Here is a 15,171-nt window from a genome sequence, read left to right as displayed (position 1 = left end):
TCAGTGCTTGGAGAGTTTGGTTAGTGTGAGTCAGTCCTGCCAAAAGGGCTCCCCTCTGGCAGACCTAAGGGCTTGCACTGCAGACTATGGTGAATTCCCCACAGTAAGTGCCCACTCGCCCTCTGAGGCCAGCTGGACTGCTTCTTGGGTCAGTGGCCCTTCCTAGTTGGAACTTTCTTTCAGCTAGAAGCAAGTTAATGAGGCTGAGGGAGCAGATTCTAGTATATATTAGCTTTGTGTAACAGAAACTAAGCTGAAGAGATTATAGCGTCCCCCAAGGCACAGTGACCAGGCAGAAAAAAAAATGAGCACAAATCCATTCTGACAACCGACAAGAGGTCAGAGGCCAGCAGGCACCCTCCCAGCTGGAGGCATCACCAGTGTTTCTCCCTCCAGAACTGACTGGGCACTATCCAGGAGGTAAACCTTTTTCTCTACCCTCTTAGGTTCAGTTCCTGGGAACCTGCAAATTAAACTGGCAAAATACAGATTTAACAAGAGAAAACAGGTTTTTTAATTCACATACATGTATGAGAGTTCACAGAAACACATGACCCAAGAAGGTGGTTGGAATTGGGGGCTTATGTATTATCTTTTGTAGGGGAAAGGGAATGAGGGAAAGGCAGTTATGGGGAAATAAATGACTTTTAGGAAAGAGCCCTTGGGAGAACAGAGAGATTTGATAGTTTTGTGACAATATCTGTTTAGGTGACTTCTTATCCCAGGGTAGACTTTCTCTGTGGTTAAGAATCAATCTTCCGGAGTTCCTGTTGTGGCTCAGTGGTTAACGAATCCAACTACGAACAAGGAGGCTGCGGGTTCGATCCCTGGCCTTGCCAGTGGGTTAAGAATCTGGCATTGCCGTGAGCTGTGGTGTAGGTTGCAGATGTGGCTCGGATCCCGCGTTGCTGTGGCTCTGGCGTAGGCCAGTGGCTACAGCTCTGATTAGACCCCTAGCTTGGGAACCTCCATATGCTGCAGGAGCAGCCCAAGAAATGGCAAAAAGACAAAAAACAAAACAAAACAAAAAAAAGAATCAATCTTCCCTGGTTGCAAAACTTCTGGGGAAGGGATTTATGACAGTTGAGTGCTTTGAGGAGGCCCTGCTTTTATTTTATTTATTTATTTATTTGTCTTTTTGCCATTTCTTGGGCCGCTCCCTCGACATATGGAGGTTCCCAGTTGAGTGCTGTGAGGAGGCCCTGCTTTTATTTATTTATTTATTTATTTTTTATTTATTTATTGTCTTTTTGCCATTTCTTGGGCCGCTCCCTCGACATATGGAGGTTCCCAGGCTAGGGGTTGAAGCAGAGCTGTAGCCGCCCGCCTGCGCCAGAGCCACAGCAACACAGGATCCAAGCTGCATCTGTGACCTACACTACAGCTCACGGCAACACCGGATCCTCAACACACTGAGCAAGACCAGGGATCGAACCCTGCAACCTCATGGTTCCTAGTCGGATTCATTAACCACTGATCCTTGACGGGAACTCCAAGGAGGCCCTGCTTTTAGAAAAGAGGAGTTCAGGGGGCAAAAAGCAAAAACCAAAAGACATAACCAAAAAACCCCTACAAAATTCTTGGGAGTTCCTGTTGTGGCTCAGTGAGTTAAGAACCTGACTGGCATCCATGGGGAGGAGGGCTTGATCCCTGGCCTCGCTTAGTGGGTGAAGGATCCCATGTTGCCATGAGCTGTAGTTTAGGCACATAGCAAGTGCTCACTTAAAACAGCTAACCTCTCTGGGTGTTGGGGATACGGGGCTGAACAAAACCAGGTCCCTGCTCTCCCGGGTCTTCCATGCTGGAGAGGAACCTGTTAGACAAAGGAGCCCGGGCCATTATCAGATGACAGAGGGCTAGGAGAAGAGCAAGCAGGTGAGGGACAGAGAGGTGCGTTGATTGGGAGGGGCAGGGAGGGGACATCTCTGAGCAGAGGCCAGAGGAAGGGGGAACCCTAGGAACTGCGGTGCTGCCCCTGAGGCACGTTCCCCAGGGTTGCACTCAGGCCTGTGCTCGGCTGCCGGTGAACCCGACCCAGATGCGGCCACAGGGGCCCTGGGATCCGAAAGGCGAGTTTAGAGGGGTGGATTTTCCTGCCTTTGATCCTTCTTCCGTTCCTCTCCGCCGCACAGTTCCACTGCGCCACCGAACAGATCTTAGGACCCGCCTCCGGGAGGAGCGCTTACTACACACTCACTGCCCGGGCAGCAGCGGTGCTCTGGGAAACCCGCCGGTGCTACGGCTACAGGGTGAGGCCGGAGCTGCAAGGACCAGAATAGAAGGTCTAAATTTAAACTGGGTCCGTCTGTCCGCAGGCTTCGCGGAGCCAGGGGCCGATACACCCTGGGGCGGCTCCCTTTCAGGCTGGCCTCCCGGAGGACCGCTGGGGCCTCCCGCTGCAAGGCCCTCCTCCCTGCGATCCGTCCCCCCCCAACCCCGCCCCGCCTCCCTGCTCCTCCCCTTCCGCCTCCCTCCTCCTCCCCCTCCTCGCTGCTCCTCCCCCCTCCCCCTCCTCCCAGCTTCTCCCCTCCCCCCGCCGTCCCCCTCCTCCTTGATCCCCCCCTCTCCGTCCTCCTCTCTCCCCTCTCTCCCTCCTCCCTCCCCTCCCTCCTCCCTCTCCCCTTCCTCCTCCCCTCCCTCCTCCCTCCTCCCCCTCCTCCCCCTCCTCCATCCTCCCCCCCTCCTCTCCCCCTCGCCACCCTCCTCCCAGAGTGGAAACTGTTTCGTTTCTGGCTGCTCAGAGCTGGTTTCCTCCCAAGGAAACACTGTCTCATGGCAGCTGGGGCAGGGCCTGCCCCCTGGAATTTCCCTGCAGCGGACACTCAGCGGGCGCGCGGGCCGCTGGCCTGGGCACCGCCCAGAGGGGGCCCCGCCCAGAGACCCCGAGGTAAACAGAAACAGAAACGAGCTGGGAAAACCCTCCGGGCCCCTCTGGAGCCTGGGTTCTAGTTCCAACTCTGCCTCCACCTCCGTGTGTGGCCTCAGCCAATCAGCTCGTTTCCTCAAGCCAGTTTTTCACCTTTGCAGTGTTAAGATGGGTTTCTCCAATAGCAGCGTAGACCAGAACTCGAAAGGAATCGCCTTAGGAAGTTCTCTACTCCGAAGTTGTTGCTTTCATTGTGCAAAATATTTTCAGTACCTCCCCCCCCCCCGAAAAATTCCTTTAGAGCCAGTTTCAGGCACTCATGCCTGCCCTGCTACATTTCATTTTTGCCCGGAGGGCTCCCTGCTCTGCTCCCTACCGAGACACTTTGGGCTGGTTCCAAATATCGACTTCAAAAGATTCCTGGGAAGATGGGGAGAAGTGTCTGGAGCAGTCAGGCCGCTCTCCAAACCTGCAGCCACTTGCAAAGTCCTGCTAGGGCCTTAAGCAGCCTGCCACTCAGGCACCGAGGGGTCTGTACCCTCACGGCCAAACGGAAACTTCCAGTTTCAGACCCCACCTCGGGAGGCAGCAGCTTGGGAGAACCCAGCCAGGCACCGCTGGGGCTTTTGGGCTTTTATTCACCGAGACCAGAGGACAGGGGCGGTCGTGGACCTGATGCACGCGGGGATGGTCACAGCCCAGACGCCCCCGCGCAGGCTGTGTGCCTTGGCTTTAGCCGGAGAGAGTGCGTCAGGGGGACACACCCAGGGGACACACCCGGACACACTGGGTTACCTGGCAACACGGAAAGCCAGGCCCAGGGACCCACACCAGCGCGGGGATGACACATACGGTTTCTCACGGAGAACGCACGAAGCTGGCTGCCCCTACACACTCTCCTGCCACAGGAATCCGTCCCCAGGGAAAGCCTTGGGTCAGACACCGATGTGTAACTGAGGAGCCTGCTCATCGACTCCCCCCAGACGCTCACACCCCCCCCCCGCCAAACTTCCGGTTACACCTCCGAGACACATTCTTCCAGTGGCCAGAGCCTAGAAGCCTCACCTCCTTTTGTTTGCTCTTGGAAAAACCTTTGGCTTTTCCCTTTTAGCCAGCCAGTGACCGAAAGGTCTATTTCTGTAACGTCTTAGTATTCACCAAAGATTGTTCTTTTGCAAAGTCTATGATAAATTACAAAGAATGCCTTCGACCTTCATTGGCAAATTCAAATATGCGAACACAAAACACAGCGGGAATTCTTTAAGAGGGCAGTTTTTAAAATTTAAAATTCACAAGCACTGCTTGAAAAAAATTTTTTTTCAACTTTTGGGTGTAAGAGAAAAGCAAGTTGACCTAAAAGATTTTTTAAAATTCCATCCTGGTAAACAGGAAAACAGCCACAACCTTGGAGTCTTTGAAAGTGTAGCGTGAAGGAGTTCCCTTCGTGGCTCAGCGGTTAACGACCCCCAACTAGGATCCATGAGGACAAGGGTTCCATCCCTGGCTACACTCAGTGGGTTAAAGATCCAGCGTCCCTGTGAGCTGTGGTGTAGGCCAGCAGCTACAGCTCTGATTGGACCCCTAGCCTGGGAACCTCCGTATACCATGGGTGCAGCCCTAAAAAGATGTAAAAAAATCTAGGGGACAGCCGTGCAAACAGATAGGTCCAAGGACAAGCCCCTTGTGTAGATTCTGTCCCTTCTTGGGACATTTCTTTGGGTTTTGGTTGAGAGCGCTAGTTTCTTGGACAACAGCATCCGGCCTCTTTGCAGTCCCAGCACCAGCAGGACCAACCTAGACACAGCTTCTGATCTACACACTGGGTAGGCCCTCCCCAGACATCCAGAACCTCTGCCCTCTGTCCTTTCCCCCTTTTTCCTCCCTCCTTCTTCTGTCTTCCCCCTTCCTTAACCTCTGGCAGGAATTCCTGTGTGAGCTTGGAACAGCTCCCTTTAGTGAGCTGGGGCCTGGCCACACTTAGCCACTCCTCCCAAAGATTAAGTCCCCTCTCGCTCAAAATTCCTTTCTGTTCTTACTGTTTATACTTCAGTCCTCATCCAAGACAGAAATACAGCAAAAAAGCCTATTAGATTCAACTTTTTTTATTTTTTGCCATTTCTTGGGCCACTCCCATGGCATATGGAGGTTCCCAGGCTAGGGGTTGAATCGGAGCTGTAGCCGATGCCCAACACCAGAGCCACAGCAACTCGGGATCCGACCCGAGTCTGCAGCCTACACCACAGCTCACGGCAACGTTGGATCCTTAATCCAGTGAGCAAGGCCAGGGCTCGAACCTCATGGTTGCTAGTTGGATTTGTTAACCACTGAACCACGACGGGAACTCCCTACATTCAACTTCTTTTAAATGAAAAATGTCTTTTTTTTTTTTTTTTCTTTTCTTCCTTTTTTTTTTTTGCTTTTTAGGGCTGTACCTGCGGCGTATGGAGGTTCTCAGGCTAGGGGGCTAATTGGAGCTGCAGCTGCCAGCCTACACCACAGCTCACAGCAACACCAGATCTTTAACCCACTGAGCAAGGCCAGGGATTGAAGCCGAAACCTCATGGTTCCTGGTCAGATTTGTGTCCACTGCGCCACAACGGGAACTCCTAAATGAAAATTTTCTATATGCCAAAACTCACCACACAACAAATTGAAAAGGCGAAAGACAAACTTGAAAAATACATTTTGGGGGTTCTTGTTGTAGCTCAGTGGTTAACGAACCTGACTAGCATCCATGAGGACACAGGTTCAATCCCTGGCCTCGCTCAGTGGGTTAAGGATCCAGCGTGGCCATGAACTGTGGTGTAGGTTGCAGACATGGCTCGGATCTGGCATTACGGTGGCTGTGGTGTAGGCTGGCGGCTACAGCTCTGATTGGACCCCTAGCCTGGGAACCTCCATATGCCATGGGTGCAGCCCTATAAAGACAAAACAAAACAAAACAAAACAAAACAAAACAAAAACATTTTGTAGATAAATGTGGCAACAGAGGCAAATATCCTTAATATACAAAAGGCTTTTTTAAAGCATAGGGCACCAGGAGTTCCCGTTGTGGCTCAGTGGTTAACAAATCCGACTAGGAACCATGAGGTTGCGGGGTTCGATCCCTGGTCTTGCTCAGTGGGTTGAGGATCCGGTGTTGCCGTGAGCTGTGGTGTAGGTCACAGATGCGGCTCGGATCCTGCGTTGCTGTGGCTCTGGTTTAGGCTGGCAACCACAGCTCCAATTAGATCCCTAGGCTGGGAAACTCCACATGCCGAGGGAGCAGCCCTAGAAAAGGCAAAAAGACAAAATAAATAACATATAGGGCACCAAAGAGAAAGATGAGAGATGTGAGCAGGTACGTTCATCAAAAGAATGAAACAAATGTTTAACAAGAGAAGAAAAGTCTCACCCTCCTTAATACTCAAAGTAAGACAAAATAAAGCCATTTGAGGAGTTCCCACTGTGGCAGATCAGGTTAAGGATCCAGCATAGGTCGCAACCGTGGCTTGGGTTCGATCCCTGGCCCCAGGAACTTCCATATGCTGTGGGTGCAGCCCAAAAAAACCAATTTTCGAAATAACATTTCCCCTTATTACTATCACACTAGCAAGTGAATCCTCACTGTTGGGCAGAGTCTTCCTTATTAATTACCTCTAGGAATGGCAAATAATTGAAAGAGCCTTTTATTTTAAGGAAAAATTGAGCCTTAAAATTAACTGGTACCAGAGTTCCCATCGTAGCTCAGTGGAAACGCATCTGAGCAGCATCCGTTAGGATACAGGTTTGATCCCTGGCCTCGCTCTGTGGGTTAAGCTTCCGGTGTTGCCATGAGTTGTGGTGTAGGTCACAGATGCAGCTCAGATCTGGCTGGCATTGTTGTGGCTGTGGTGTAGGCCAGGGACTACAGCTCCAATTCGACCCCTCGCCTGGGAACCTCAATATGCCGCAGGTGCAGCCCTAAAAAGACCTCACCCCCCAAAAAAAATTAACTGGTACGTTTTGACCTGTCAATTCTACCTCTAGAAGTTATCTGGAAGGCATGACTAAAGTATCCGAAATGCATGGCTACAGAAATGCTTCTTGCAGGCCTGTCATTAAAACAAAAAGAAAAATGTGTTTGTAGTTTTTCCCTTGCTTTTTATTTTTTATTATTATTATTTTTTTGTCTTTTTGCCATTTCTTGGGCCGCTCCCACGGCATATGGAGGTTCCCAGGCTAGGGGTCCAGAGCTGTAGCCACCGGCCTACGCCAGAGCCACAGCAACTCGGGATTCGAGCCACGTTGGCAACCCACACCAGAGCTCACGGTAACGCGGGATCGTTAACCCACTGAGCAAGGCCAGGGATCGAACCCGCAATCTCAAGGTTCCTAGTCAGATTCGGTAACCACTGAACCATGACGGGAACTCCTCCCTTGCTTTTTACATTGTATACCCAATGCTCCTGGGCCTATTTTATGTGATATTTAAATTCTGAACATGCGCAACCAGAACATTCTTTTGTATTTCAGTATCTTAACTAAAATGCAATCGCTAAATATTCTGAGCAGGGGTGAATCTGAGGGCTGATTCAGCCCCTCCCTGGCGCTGTCACCTGTGGAAAGGGTCTTTCCCCTTCCGTTTCCTGCTCTGAGGTCGTGGGACCTCGGGTTGAATGAGGCCCATGAGGTGGCAAGGACACCGTGTGGAGAGAAGTTGGCAGAAGAGGAGGGAGGCTCTTGGGAAGTAGCTTGGAGCTTGGATACCAGGTAACTGGAGCCATGGTGCTGAGCCATCTGTCTGGGGTGACAAGTCCTTTACAGGAGGGGATGGGTCAATAGGCTGCATTAGGGTCTCACACCTTCTGCCTCCCCATCACCCACCCTGTTGTTCCCAAGGTGCTGGCTGTCTCAGGCTTTCCCATGGTCAAGGTCACGTAGAAAGGGAAGGCAAATTCCCTGGTGGCCTGGCAGTTACAGAGTAGATGTTGTCACTGCTGTGACTTGGGTTCGATCCCTGGCCCAGGAAGTTCCATATGCTGAGAGTGTGATGAAAAGAAAATGAAAGGGAACACAGAGAAAACCCTTTTATGGAAAAACTGCCGCATCTCCTGAACTTATCTCTGTGAGTAAGTGAGCTCCTCCCTCCCACTGTCCTCCTGAGCTCCCTCTTATGGCCCAGGCTCTCCAGTGACCCTGTCCCCAGTGGGACAGATGCAGTCTCAAGGTAGCTGTGAAGCACATTCGCCCTGGCCTAGGGTTGGAACTGCCGTTTCCCATCATCCCCGGACAGGGAATCTTCCTCAAAATATGGCTGCTTCCAGACAGGTCTGTGTGCCACAGCCCCACTCTGAGGCGCAGGCCTGGCGGTCATCTCTCTGCATCCCCCAGAGAGTCGGGCCTTTTCTCTGATTCTTCTAAAACGACTCTTGGCCTGGCTGTTGCTTTTCCACCCATGTCCTCCTCGTCCTGGCCCTCCTTCCCTTGGGCTCACCCTACTCAAGAGTTAGCCAACACAATGGAATACTACTCAGCCATAAAAAAGAACAAAATAATGCCATTTGCAGCAACATGGATGGAACTAGAGACTCTCGTCCTGAGTGAAGTCAGAAAGAGAAAGACAAATGCCATATGATATCACTTATAACTGGTATCTAATATACAGCCCAAATGAACCTTTCCACAGAAAAGAAAATCATGGATTTGGAGAATAGACTTGTGGTTGCCCCGAGCGGGGGTAGGGAGTGGGATGGATTGGGAGCTTGGAGTTAACAGATACAAACTATTCCTTTTGGGATGGATTAGCAATGAAATCCTGCTGTGTAGCACTGAGAACTATGTCTAGGCACCACGGAGCATGACAATGGGAGAAAAAAGTGTGGATCTATGTATGTGTAACTGGGTCCCCATGCTGTGCAGTGGGGAAAAAAAATCGTGTTGGGGAAATAACCATTAAAAAAAAAAAAAAAAGTTATCCAGTTTACTTCAAAGTGGCACAACCCCTTCTCTCTCATTCTAGCTGAGTGGCGTTGACACTATTTTCAGCCGCCGACCCAGACAGATCTTGGCTGCTTCCATGCAAAACAGCACGGTTGAGCTGCCCCGGTTGGGGGCAGGCTGAGGCCTGGACCCCTCCCCCCCATCTCCAGCTGACTCCTTCCAGAGGCGGGCTTGTTACCCTGTTACCCGTCAGACTTATCTGAGAACCTTTCAACAAACAGGAATTCCAGAGCCCCTGCCAGGCTTCCTGGAGGTGGGGCGGGGGGGGGGGGGGGGTGTCTGTGCTTTTGCACAAGCCTCCCAGAGACTCTGAGGAGAGGCTGGCTGGCCGCTCCTCGGTGGCATTGGGGGCTCCCTTGGGCCATGGGGGTCCTGCCACCTTCACGACCTGCCACACGTCCCCTTTAACTCCTCTGTTCCTTTGGGAAGTGACTCTTCACCTGCTCAAGTCCCACTGGGGCCGCTTCATTGGGCCTACACCTCTCTCGAGTCTACACCTGCCTTCTCTAAACAGCTTACCGTGTGCTGCTCAGAGGGGCTAATACAGTTCAACTGATTTTTAATTTCACAAGTTTTGTAGGAACACCTCTCTCTCTCTCTTCCTTCCTCCCTCCCTCCCACCCTGCCTCCGTCTGTCTTTCTGTCTTTCTTTCTTCCTTCCTTCCTTCCTCCCTTCCTCTCTTTCTTTGTCTTTTTTCTTTTTAGGGCCACACCCAGGCTAAGCGCTGCATCTGAATCGGAGCTACAGCTGCCAGCCTACACCATAACCACAGCAACTCAGGATCCTAGCCTCGCCTGTGACCGACACCACAGCTCACAGCAAAGCCGGATCCTTAACCCATGGAGCAAGGCCAGGGATCGAACCCTCGTCCTCACGGATAGAGTCGGGTTCGCTAACTGCTGAGCCACCGATGGGAACTTCCAGGAACACCTCTTTATTGTAAAACAATTCAGGTGATTCAGACAGAAGGAGGCTTTTCATCCTCCCCAGCCCCCAGCCCCACACGGGGGAGCTCTGGGGCCAGGGGCCTTCCTGACCCTTGTCCGTGATTACCTGGATTCCAGATCTGGAGGGACAAGGGCCATCCTTCCCCCAGCCCAGCACTGCTCTTCTGCCTGAGCCGTGATCCGGGCCCCGTGCCCTTGACCCCCTTCCAGCTTCTCTCCCTTCCACAGCCCCCACCGCTGTGTCTGCATACGTGTGCCCACACATGCACACGAATGTACATGGGTGTTTCTTTTCCTGAAAATTATCATCTCTCTCTGAATCCTTACATGCCTTTAACCTGCCCTCTCTTCTCAGTCTGTCTTCTCCCTCTGGAGCCCAACTCTTTTTTTTTTTGCTTCTTTTTTGGGGGGGCCGTACCCGTGGCGTATGGAGGTTCCCAGGCTAGGGGTCTAATCGGAGCTGTCACTGCCGGCCTACGCCAGAGCCACAGCAACGCCAGATCCAAGCAGCATCTGCGACCTCCATCGCAGCTTGCTGCAATGCTGGATCCTTGACCCACTGAGTGAGGCCAGGAAATGAACCTGCAACCTCATGGTTCCTAGTTGGATTCGTTTCTGCTGTGCCACAATAGGAACTGCTTTTTTTTCTTTTTTTCTTTTAAGGCTGCATTCACAGCATATGGAAGTTCCAGGCTAGGGGCTAAACTGGAGCTGTAGCTGCCAGCCCATGCCACAGCCACAGCCACAGCCACACCGGATCCTTAACCCACTAAGAGAGGTCAGGGATTGAACCTGCAACCTCAGGGATGCTAGCTGGGTTTGTTACCACTGAGTCCTCTATGGGAACTCCTTGAGCCCAACTTCCTCACCCCGTGGGCTCCCTTCCTGAATACTGAACATCGTCACACCTGTAGCAGGTGGGTCCTAGCCTGCACCCCTGCTGGATCCTCCCTGGGATGTGCTGACCCAGGTCCGGGGTGGCAGCTCCTGTTAGCACAGCGCTGTTCCCCCCCACCACCCCCAGGCATAAGTGCTCTGGCCTTGGGTAGGGCCTGGCCATCCAACATCTGGAGTCTCCACGCCCAGGCCAAGTCCCTCGACACGGGCGCCCCCAAGGTGACCAAACAGCTTCTTCAGGAGGATGAAGGGGCCGGGAGTGTCTGGGGAGCTCCTCTTGCAGCAGCGCCTCGAGTTCATCTCTGCAGTCGCCCTCAGGCTTCTGTGAGCTTTGGGCAGCTTTCTGCACCAGGGAGGGAGGGAGCAGCTCCGGAGGTTCTCTGGGGGTACAGCTCCCCCCAGCTCACTGTGGACAGGTTCTGACTGATGACCAGGGCTTCCAGAAGCTCCAGGGCCCAGCTGAGACAGGCATTCAGCTGGGCCTCTTAAATACAGAGGCTGCCTGGGGAGGGTCCCCAAAGAGTCTAGCTTCTCTGAAGGAGCAGGAAGACAGGGCTCAGGCCTTTCCACAGTTCTCCTAACTTAGCATCATAAAATGAAAGCAAACAAACCTTTCAGTTATGGAATCTTTCCCCCAAGGTATTGTATGAGTTTCCTACTGCTGCCACCAATTTAGTGACTTTATTTATTTATTTTATTTTTAATTTTTTTGTCTTTTCTTGGGCCTCTCCCGTGGCATATGGAGGTTCCCAGGCTAGGGGTCCAATCGGAGCTGTAGCCGCCAGCCTACACCAGAGCCACAGCAATGCGGGATCCAAGCCGCATCTACAACCTACACCACAGCTCATGGCAACGCCGGATCCTTAACCACTGAGCAAGGCCAGGGATCAAACCCGCAACCTCATGGTTCCTAGTTGGAGTTGTTAACCACTGCACAATGGGAACTCCCCAGTTTAGTGACTTTAAACAACACAGATTTGTTCCTTACCACTCTGGAGGTGAGAAGCCTAAAATCAAAGTGTTGGCAGCGCTGTGTTCCTTCTGGAAGCTTCAGGGGAGAATCTGTTTTCTTGCCTTCTCCAGCTTCTAGGGAACTGCTGTGTTCCTCTGCTCTGGGTCCTTTGTCCATCTTCAAAGCCATCCCTCCATCCCCTACATTCATTGTTCTATCTCCTTTTCTTTTTGGCTTTACTTGCAGGATGAGGAAGTTCCTGGACTAGGGATCGAACTGGCACTGCAGTTGCAATCCGGGATCCTTAGCCCCCTGAGCCGCAGGGGAACGTCCTGTCCTGTCTCCTCTTGATGACTCTGACTCTCCTCTATAAGGCCGCCCTCTTATAAGGACTCTTGTGTGTATATTGGACCCACTAGGATAATTCAGGATAATCTCCTTAGTTCAAGATCCTTAATCATATTCACAAAGTCCCTTTAACCGCACTCAGTCACATATGCCTAAGCTCTGAGGATTCGGACGTGGCTGGACATCTCTGGGGGCCGGTATTCAGCCGAGCACAGGTGCAAAAGGTACTCTGGATAAACATCTGTATCTACCCTCAAGAGTAAACAGATGCTGGTATTTTGCCTTACTTTCATTAATTTTTTTTTTTTGAAATAAAGCTTTAGAAATAGCTAAAGCCCTATGGTGCGTTTCCCTCGCTCTCGCCTCAGACGTAGCCACTGCCCTGAGGCTGGGGTCCCTTCTGTTCTTGGCTACATATTGTAAAGGCATTTCTAAACAGGACAGTGCCATTTTTGGGTGTGTTTTGAAACTTTATGCCAAAGGAATCACTGGGTGGACCACTCTGCCACCTATTCTTTCCACTCACTATGGTTTTAAGATTACACATGTTAATACATGACCATCTAGAGCATTCATTCTAACTGCAGCATAGAATAGCTCCCGTGAACAAATTAGGGTTCATTCTGTCCTTTCTTTTGCAGGGAGATAGGTTGTTTTCCCTTTTCTTTATTTTTCCTATTACAAGCAGTGCTTCAATAAATATCTTTGCGCTTGTTTTCTGGAGCACCTGTGCCAAAGACTTGGGTGGAAGACAGGTGGGAGGGAGCGGCGGCTGGGGCTGGGATGCTCATCCCTCCACTAGGCGTGTTCCCTACTGCAACAGTGTTTAAAGGGGCCCATTCCCCACTCCCTTCTCGGTAGCATCTGGAGTTTTCAGATTTACTATCTATTTTTATTTCTGGTATTTTCAGATGTACTTCCCTTCCTTCCTTCCTTCCCTCCCTCCCTCCCTCCCTCCCTCCTCTCTTTCTCTCTTTCTTTCTTTCTTTTTAGGGCTGAACCACAGCATGTGGAAGTTCCCAGGCCAGGAGTCAAATTGGAGCTGCAGCAGCTGGCCTACACCACAGCCACACCAACACCAGATCTGAGCCTTGTCTTTGACCTACACCACAGCTCACGGCAACACCGGATCCCTAACCCACTGAACGAGGCCAGGGATCAAACTTACGTGCTCATGGAGGTTAGTTACATTCATTAACCACTGAGCCACGATGGGAACGCCTCCTATTTTTATTTTTTGTCGTGCCCTTGGCATGTAGAAGTTCTCAGGCCAGGGATTGAACCTGAGCCACAGCAATTAAGCCAGATCCTTAATCCACTGAGCCACCAGGGAACTCCCAGTTTTTTTACCATTTTCTAAAAATGATTTTCCTTCCATATTTTCCAATTTCTTCTGCCCACTTTCCCCAGACTCCCTCTCTGTGGAATCTGATCTGCACCAGCCCTGGAAGAGCTTTCCCCTGTACGTTCCGAGCTCTGCTTTCCCCCTCGAGGCCATGGACTGTGTAGTGAGGCTCCCACTGAGAGGAGTGAAGATTTCTGCATCACCAGGCCTTGGCCTAAATAAATGAGGTGTGTCTAACCCCGACGATGTGAGTTAATCTGTCCTGAATGCCAAAAAAAAAAAAAAAAAAAAAAAAAAAGTCATATTTTCCCTGTCCCCTAAGGATATTCTGAAACATATATACCTGCCAATGAAGGAAAACCATATCCTGGAACGTGGCAGGATGGAGGAATAAAGGCTGACCTTTCTTTATTTCTTGTTTTTTTTTTTTTCTTTTTAGGGTCGTACCCGCAGCATATAGAGGTTCCCGGGCTAGGGGTGCAATTGGAGCTACAGCTGCCGGCCTATGCCATAGTCACAGCAACATCAGATCCAAGCCATGTCTACAACCCACACCACAGCTCACAGCAAAGCTGGGTTCTTAGCCCACTGAGCGAGGCCAGGCATTGAACCTGAAACCTCATGGTTCCTAGTCGGATTCGTTTCTGCTGTGCCATGACAGGAACGCCAAGGCTGACCTTTCTTCCCAGGACAAGTCTCATTTCTTCATCAGCCTGTGGCTTTTAGATACCAAGTCTTCCTCCATTCTAGGGTTTTAACTCCCTCTTTTAAGGTCCAGTTAAGGAGCTCCCTTGTGGCACAGCTGGTTAAGGATCCAATGATGTCACCGTGGTGGCTTGGGTTGCTGTTCCGGTGCAGGTTCAGTCTCTGGCCTGGGAACTTCCACATGCTGCAGGTGCAGCTAAAAAAGAAGATCCAGTTAAAGTAGTGGGCTCCCTCCCCACAGGGGCATCATCTTTGAGTCCCTGGCCCTCAGGGTGATCCGTCTTTCCTCTGGCTGCTCCCTAAACACACTGAAATTCCACCGCCCTCATGTATCTGAAACCAAGAGATTTCGCAGCTATCTGGCTGCGACTTGACAGTCTTTTGAACTTGGTGTATACCTGTGAGCTGTATCTAACCATTTCGTATATTCCCCTATGCCCATCAGCAATGGCTTTGCCCAAGATGTGCCCCTGGAAAAGATGGGGCCGGGAGGACAGGCTCAGTTACCTGTTCACGGGTGCTGTTGCCAGAGTCATCATAACTGCTCCTGCTACAGAACCAGGGCTGGTGGTTTGCATCCAGAGACCTTGGCATGTGCTCATTTCAGCATTTGGAATGAGTTCCTCGCTCAGTTCTTTTTTTCTTTTTTTGTCCTTTGACCTTTTAGGGTCATACCCACAGCATATGGAGGTTCCCAGGCTAGGGGTCTAATTGGAGCTACAGCTGCTGGCCCACGCCAGAGCCACAGCAATGCCAGATCCGAGCCGAGTCTGCGACCTACACCACAGCTCATGGCAACACTGGATCCTTAGCCCACTGAGGGAGACGAGGGATCAAACCCGCAACCTCATGGTTCCTAGTCAGTTTCGTTTCTGCTGCACCAAGGCGGGACCTCCCCTTGCTCAGTTCTAAGCAGGAGATGGCACCATGAGCCATCCCTTTCCCATAAACCAATAGTTGGTGTTTCTAATGCTCGACCCTGTGCCCCCTGGTGGGACTCTCCCTGTGATTGAGACAGGAGAGGAGGGGTTCACAGAGGCCAGCATGGCCTGGGTCTCCCGGGTCACCTTCTGTCACCTGAAACATTTGTCACCAGAATTCCACTTCAGCAGTCTATGAGAAGAAACCGTCTGGAGAACAAGCCAGACC

General features: G+C 51.4%; 1 long non-coding RNA gene across 1 annotated transcript; it reads right to left on the bottom strand.

Moving 5' to 3' along the window:
- Positions 1 to 564: 564 nt before the first annotated feature.
- LOC106506398 (uncharacterized) lies at positions 565 to 3,845 on the bottom strand. The gene is made up of 2 exons (XR_001301670.3): positions 3,020 to 3,845; positions 565 to 2,261 (listed from the first exon to the last, which is right to left on the bottom strand). It is a non-coding gene; the product is annotated as an uncharacterized LOC106506398 (long non-coding RNA).
- Between the last annotated feature and the right edge of the window lie 11,326 nt (positions 3,846 to 15,171).

The sequence above is a fragment of the Sus scrofa genome, chromosome 15 (assembly GCF_054392235.1).
Source record: "Sus scrofa isolate SSC_HxYL_T2T_F1_AM1 chromosome 15, Sscrofa_HxYL_maternal_Yorkshire_Landrace_v2.0, whole genome shotgun sequence".
NCBI classification, from domain to species: Eukaryota; Metazoa; Chordata; class Mammalia; order Artiodactyla; family Suidae; genus Sus; species Sus scrofa.
This window is presented reverse-complemented; position numbering and strand designations above follow the sequence as displayed.